Here is a 6,873-nt window from a genome sequence, read left to right on the forward strand (position 1 = left end):
CCAATAGTGTCCTAAATGCAAATGTGACATTTTCTGAAGCAACCATGTCCTTTCGTGTTGCTTCTTTCGTCTCGTGTGTCAGCTTGAGCGTTTGGTTCGCCTTGAAACGCGATCAACTCTATAAAACTCTATATTGTATAGAGTAGCTCAGTGGTAAAGACGCTGACTATCACCCCTAGAGTTCACTAGTTTGAATCCAGGGTGTGCTGAGTGACTCCAGTCAGGTCTCCTAAGCAACCAAATTGGCCCGGTTGCTAGGGAGGGTAGAGTCACATGGGGTAACCTCCTCGATGGTTGCTATAATGTGGTTCTCGCTCTCGGTGGAGCATGTGGTGAGTTGAGCGTGGATGCCGCGGTGGATGGCACGAAGCCTTCACAGGCAATATGTCTCCGTGGTAACGAACTGAATCGCATAGCCGAGTTGGACGGTCCTGGACAACCAGCGCGACGGGTTGGGGAGCACGAGCCCGTCCCCAAGCTCTGTGCGAGAGGGACAAAGGGGACTACAGCATCGGATGTACCAGCATGTGATAAGATGCGCGGATTGACGGTCTCAGACACGGCGGCAACTGAGATTCGTCCTCCGCCAACTGGATTGAGGCGAGTCACTACGCCACCACGATGACTTACAGCGCATTGGAAATTATAGCACCAATTAGGGTTGGATGGGTGTGTGTGTGGGTACATTTGGGACCATCCTGTAATATTTGGAAAATGAAAAAAATAATTCACCCTAATAATAATAACAACAACATTATTTTTTGCCTTAAGCTTAGTGACACACACAGCATTCTCACAATCACAATATTCACTGATGTAAATGCTTAAAAAGAATGAATTATTTTGTATGCATGATATTATTCCAGCTTTCTATTCATAATTATTTAATGCTTAGTTAATACTGAACATACAGTGGCCCCAAGAAGTATTTGGACACTTAATGCACACTCAAAAATGTCTGAATGTCAATGCATTAGATAACCAAATGACATGTCATTTATTTTATGGAGAGAATGCACAAGCACCTTCAAGCAATACAACTGACAAAAAGACGTGTTGGTTCAAATTGATTAAACACTGGATATAAAAAGAAGGCAAAATATATTGAGATACGTTGTGTTTTCTCATGTTGATGGTTAATGCACAGAATGCATTCATTAAAAATCACCAAGACTCCAGTTGCTTAGAAGTCATTGAGCAAAAATGTCTCAGAAAAGTGAAATAAGTGCTGAGAAACGCTCATTTGTGCACAGATGACAATTGCAATGACATTCAGACGTTTGCAAATGTCACTTGAGTGTCCAAATAGTTTGGAGTCACTGTAGAGACATGTGCATTGTTTAATGAAGTTCAGAGCAGATTTGTACGTGCATGAGTGTCAAACCGTGTGTTTGTGTGGTGGAAGTGTGGAATGCTGTTCATCCAGTCTAATGAGTGATACAACTCTTTCTCACATTGTCTTTCACTCTTTTATCACGTCACCCACTCACTCACCCACTCACTTACTCACTTACTACATACTTACAGACTGTAATTAAGTTATTTGAATGTTATGAGTGTTTTCTACTGGCACTGTGACCTTTGACCACAGTGTGACAAACATGTTCTTCTGTGTCTCAGACTTCTCCGAATAGCTCGGGGTCACTTGAACACACACGAGATGCGTGTTAATGCACATTACTGCTGCTCTCATTACATACAGTAGTGTTCTTCAGCTGGGAGGCATTGCACACATTTACAGCCCTTTAAAGTGCGGATAGAGATCAAAACAACAGCAAATGTGATTTATTTTTGCATATTTAAAGGTGCAGTATGTAAGATTCAGAAACACATGTTATTAGTGACACCTGTGGCCATTAAATGAACTGCAGCAGCCAAAACAATGACGTAACGTAAAAAGAAACTGAACGTGGGGGGTTAACCGCTCAGTTATCACGCAGGCCAGTCCGCCCCTGATTGGCCCCAAAGTGCGTCGGTCAGTGTTGCCAGTCCAGCCCTGTTTGAAGCAATCAATTTTCTTTGCTTGATACATTGACTGCATTTATACGATAGCCTATGTCGGCGTTAGCTAGTTAGCTTTATCAATAGTTGTTAGCTAAATTTGGTGGATGATGACAGTAGTTGTTTATAAAATAGACTGAACATTATAAATATGTTTACACAATTCAGTATTGATGTCCATCACAACTGTCATTTTGATATATCGATGCCCCCAAAACCAAACGAAGGTCCCTCCAGGAATCAAATGCCCTGCCGATGTTCACTATAGTTTTCACTCGACCATGATCACGTTCCCACATAGCCAGACGGGATTCAGTAGATAAATGTTTGAGTTTTTTGGCTTACTCTGAGTTTGTGTAGGAGTCGGTGTTGTGACGGACATTTGCTGGATTCATGTCTAAGATAACTGTTATCTAGTGTTGCAGTTTGTTGTCGCTGTTGAATAGCGGAAGAGAAGCGATTACTGTCTGAGGCGAGGCTCTCGGGAGCGCACATAAATGTCACGTTCCTTTGGATTTTCCCGGCAAAAGCGACCCGCACCCTTCGCATGTAAATCAATCTACAGGCTTTAATAGGCAACCTAGGAAGTCCGGGAAGGGCTAATTTTTTAAGTAGCGTTACAAGCCGTTCACACATTGGCAAAAAAAATAGGCGAATATTACATGAAAACTGTTACATATTGCACCTTTAAGAATTTGATGTTGCGAAAGTGTCAACATGGAATCAAAACGGACTGTTTTTACTTCACTCATGCACGTTTTGGTCTTATTATTGTCATTGTAAGACACGTCACACCATCCTATCAGCTCCCAATGGAACAGCATACTCTTTTTATCTATCGTTAAATATCACATTTCACTTGGAAAAATGTCACATTAGGAAAGATAAATGAGTGCATTTAAACATTCTGCAAACCTAAAAACAATGTTCTATTTCCTTAAAGAAAATGTCCTGGCTAACCAAAAACAAACCTTAAGATATATATATATATATATATATATATATATATATATATATATATATATATATATACACATACATACAGTGGATATTTAAAGTAACTGGTAATCTGGCATATCGGGCATATTCCCGGTGGGCCGACTCTCTTTTGGGCTGATCAGGGGCGTAATGGCCATCGGAAGAACTGAGCGGGCTGGTGGTCCAGCCGCGAAACGTTCTGAATGGGCCGCCGCATTATGCAGAATGGACCACAAAACAGTGCCGTGAAATGCAGAAAAGGACAGCGAACATGCACAACACTTGGGCCAGTTGCCATGTAAAATCCCGGGCCCCGCAAAAACCTATATCCAGTGTCCCAATACCATGTGGAAAAATATGTTATTGTCTGATGAGACCAAGATTGAAAAAGGCATGTTAGGCGCAAAAACAGCACAGCACACCAGCACAAGAACACCACCCCCACGGTGAAGCATGATGGTGGCAGTGCCATGATTTTAGGGCTGGACCTGAGGCTTTAGTGAAGGTGAAGGGAATCACGAATAGCTCCAAGTACCAGTCCATTTTGGCACAGAACCTTCTGGCGTCTGCTAGAAAGCTGAAAAGGAAGAAACTTTTACCTTTCCGCATGACATTGATCCAAAGCATACATCCAAAGCAATAAAAGATTGATGTTTTTGACTGGCCCAGCCAGAGCCCAGACCTGACTCCTATAGAAAACCTGTACACAGGAGATGTCCTCGCAATTTGACAGATCTGGAATGCAAAGAAGAGTGGGAAAATATTCCCAAGTCAAGATGTCCTAAGCTAATGGACTCTTATCCACACAGACTGAGTGCTGTAATAAAATCTCAGTATTAGTTCAGGGGTGTGCACACTTATGCAGTTAGGTTATTTTACGTTTTTGTTTTTTGTTTTTTTCTGAAATGTGTCACTTTGGGTTTCAGTGGCACTGCATAGGTTGTAATTTTGACATTAAAGGTGCAACAAACCTGACATGATTTATCTTTTTTTATTACATCACAAAAACCTGCTATTTTAACAGGGGTGTGTAGACTTTTTATATCCACTGTATATATATATGGAGTGGTGGTGGTGTAGTGGTCTAAGCATATAACTGGTAAACTGTTAATCAGAAAGACACTGGTTCGAACCCCACAGCCTCCACCATTGTGTCCTTGAGCAAGGCACTTAACTCCAGGTTGCTCCGGGGGGGATTGTCCCTGTAATAAGGGCTCTGTAAGTCACTTTGGATAAAAGCATCTGCCAAATGCATAAAAAATGTAAAAAAATATATATATCTTAAACTTAAATCAGAATACACTATATGTAAGTCTGTGTCTATTACATCACTATAATGTTTGTGGAATTTGTGATGTCAGGTGTGTGTCATTTGCATATACAGTAGTTGTCCTGTGGACTATTGCAAAAATGTCAAAAAATGTGTTTGTTGTGACCGCAGAGTGGAAATGTGAAACAGGTGTGTCTCCTTCACACCCTACAGAGGCACTTATTAACACACACACACACACATACATACCTGCACAGGGACAACACACACACTATAATCCTGCCTAAACACCTGGGTCACACACATTATGCTGTGGTCATAGTAACCGCCCCCGACACACAGTTCGTGACAGGAATCACGAACATGTTCTGAACGCTTCAGTTTCACTCGTCTCCATGATGCCTCCTGTGCTTCAGAGGATACTGGGTAAAAAAAAGCAGCATGTATTTGTATAACTATTACTGCACAAATACTTTGAAGTCTGTCTTATTAAATAAATATTTCTGCCAAAAAGTGTAAAATTCTGTCATCATTTACTCACCTTCATGTTGTTCCAACCCCGTATGACTTTGTTTCTGCTGTGGATAAAAGCAGATGTTAGACAGAATCTTTACAGCAACAGTTCACAACAGCCATGAATCTCAAGCTCAAAAAACACCATAAAAGTATTTAAAAAAGTAGTCCACATAACGTTTGTAATTATTTGTACAGTACTTGCACTTGTGTACGTGTACTAGGCACTTGCATTCAATTACAAATACTGCTTTTCAACATGTTGTTCCAGGTGTAATGTTGTTGCTTACCATTGATTCTTGCATGTTGTAACTGAGTAAAGATTGAAAATATGGAATAGAGAATGAGATTTGAAGGCTATAGTGGAGGGTAAGATTCTGGGAGGTTGCTATGATGTTCTGAGTAGTTGCTGAGTGGTTGCTGTGGGGGTTCGCTGTCCTTTTCTGCATATCGCGGCACAGTTTTGTGCTCTGTTCTGCATAACGTGGTGGCTCATTTTTGCTTATCACAGCGACCGACTTTCGCAACCAACCCACTGGCCCACTCGGTTCTCCCGCTGGTCAGTCCACCCCTGATCGACCCCAAAGTACGCCGGCCAACCGGGAAAATGCCCAATATGCCAGATTGCCAGTCCAGCCCTGGTTCTGGATACTATGGTGGTTGTTGTGTTCTAGGTGGTTGTTGGGTGGTTGCTATGATGTTCTGGGTAGTTGCTGAGTGGCTGCTGTGGTGTTTTATGTGGTTGTTGGGTGGTTGCTATGATGTTCTGTGTAGTTGCTGAGTGGTTGCTGTAGTGTTTTAGGTGGTTGTTGGGTGGTTGCTATGATGTTCTGTGTAGTTGCTGAGTGGTTGCCGGTGGTCTTGTGGGTCCTTTTCTGCATATCGTGGTGCTGTGTTGTGGTCCGTTCTGCATAACGTGCAAGCTCATTTTAGCTTGTTCGACCCGGAAAATGCCCAGTATGCCAGATTACCAGTCCAGCCTTGGTTGCTAGGGTGGTTTGGGTAATTGCTAGGTGGTTGCTATGGTGTTCTGGGGAGTTGCTATGGTGGTCAGGGTGGTTGTTATGATATTCTTGGTAGTTGCTGTGGTGTTCTGGATGGTTGCTATGATGTTCTGGTGGTATGGTAGGTTGCTATGGTGATGTGGATGGTTGATATGGTGTTCTGTGTAGTTGCTGAATGGTTGCTGTGTTGTTCTAGGTGGTTGTTGGGTGGTTGCTATGATGTTCTGTGTAGTTGCTGAATGGTTGCTGTGGTGTTCTAGGTGGTTGTTGGGTGGTTGCTATGATGTTCTGTGTAGTTGCCGAATGGTTGCTGTGGTGTTCTAGGTGGTTGTTGGGTGGTTGCTATGATGTTCTGTGTAGTTGCTGAATGGTTGCTGTGGTGTTCTAGGTGGTTGTTGGGTGGTTGCTATGATGTTCTGTGTAGTTGCTGAGTGGTTGCTGTGGTGTTCTAGGTGGTTGTTGGGTGGTTGCTATGATGTTCTGGGTAGTTGCTGAGTGGTTGCTGTGGTGTTCTAGGTGGTTATTGGGTGGTTGGTATGATGTTTTGCGGAGTTGCTGAATGGTTGCTCTGGTGTTCTAGGTGGTTGTTGGGTGGTTGCTATGATGTTCTTTGTAGATGCTGAGTGGTTGCCGGGGGTCTTGGGGGTCCCTTTCTGCATATCGTGGCGACGTTCTGTATAACGTGCAAGCTCATTTTAGCTTGTTCGACCCTGAAAATGCCCAGTATGCCAGATTTCCAGTCCAGCCATGGTTGCTAGTGTGGTTTGGGTAATTGCTAGGTGGTTGCTGTGGTGTTCTGGGGAGTTGCTATGGTGGTCAGGGTGGTTGTTATGATATTCTTGGCAGTTGCTGAGTGGTTGCTGTGGTGTTCGGGATGGTTGCTATGATGTTTTGGTGGTATGGTAGGTTGCTATGGTGATGTGGGTGGTTGATATGGTGTTCTGGACAGTTGCCATGTTGGTTGCAATGGTGTTCTGGATGGTTGCTATGGTGGCTTGGGTAATTGCTAGGTGGTTGCTATGGGGTTCTGTGTGGCTTCTAGGTGGTTGCTTACTATTCTATGATGTTCTGGTCCCCTCATTCAATGTAAGTCTATGGGATTTTTTA

This window comes from Xyrauchen texanus, chromosome 8 (genome assembly GCF_025860055.1).
Source record: "Xyrauchen texanus isolate HMW12.3.18 chromosome 8, RBS_HiC_50CHRs, whole genome shotgun sequence".
Lineage (NCBI taxonomy): Eukaryota > Metazoa > Chordata > Actinopteri > Cypriniformes > Catostomidae > Xyrauchen > Xyrauchen texanus.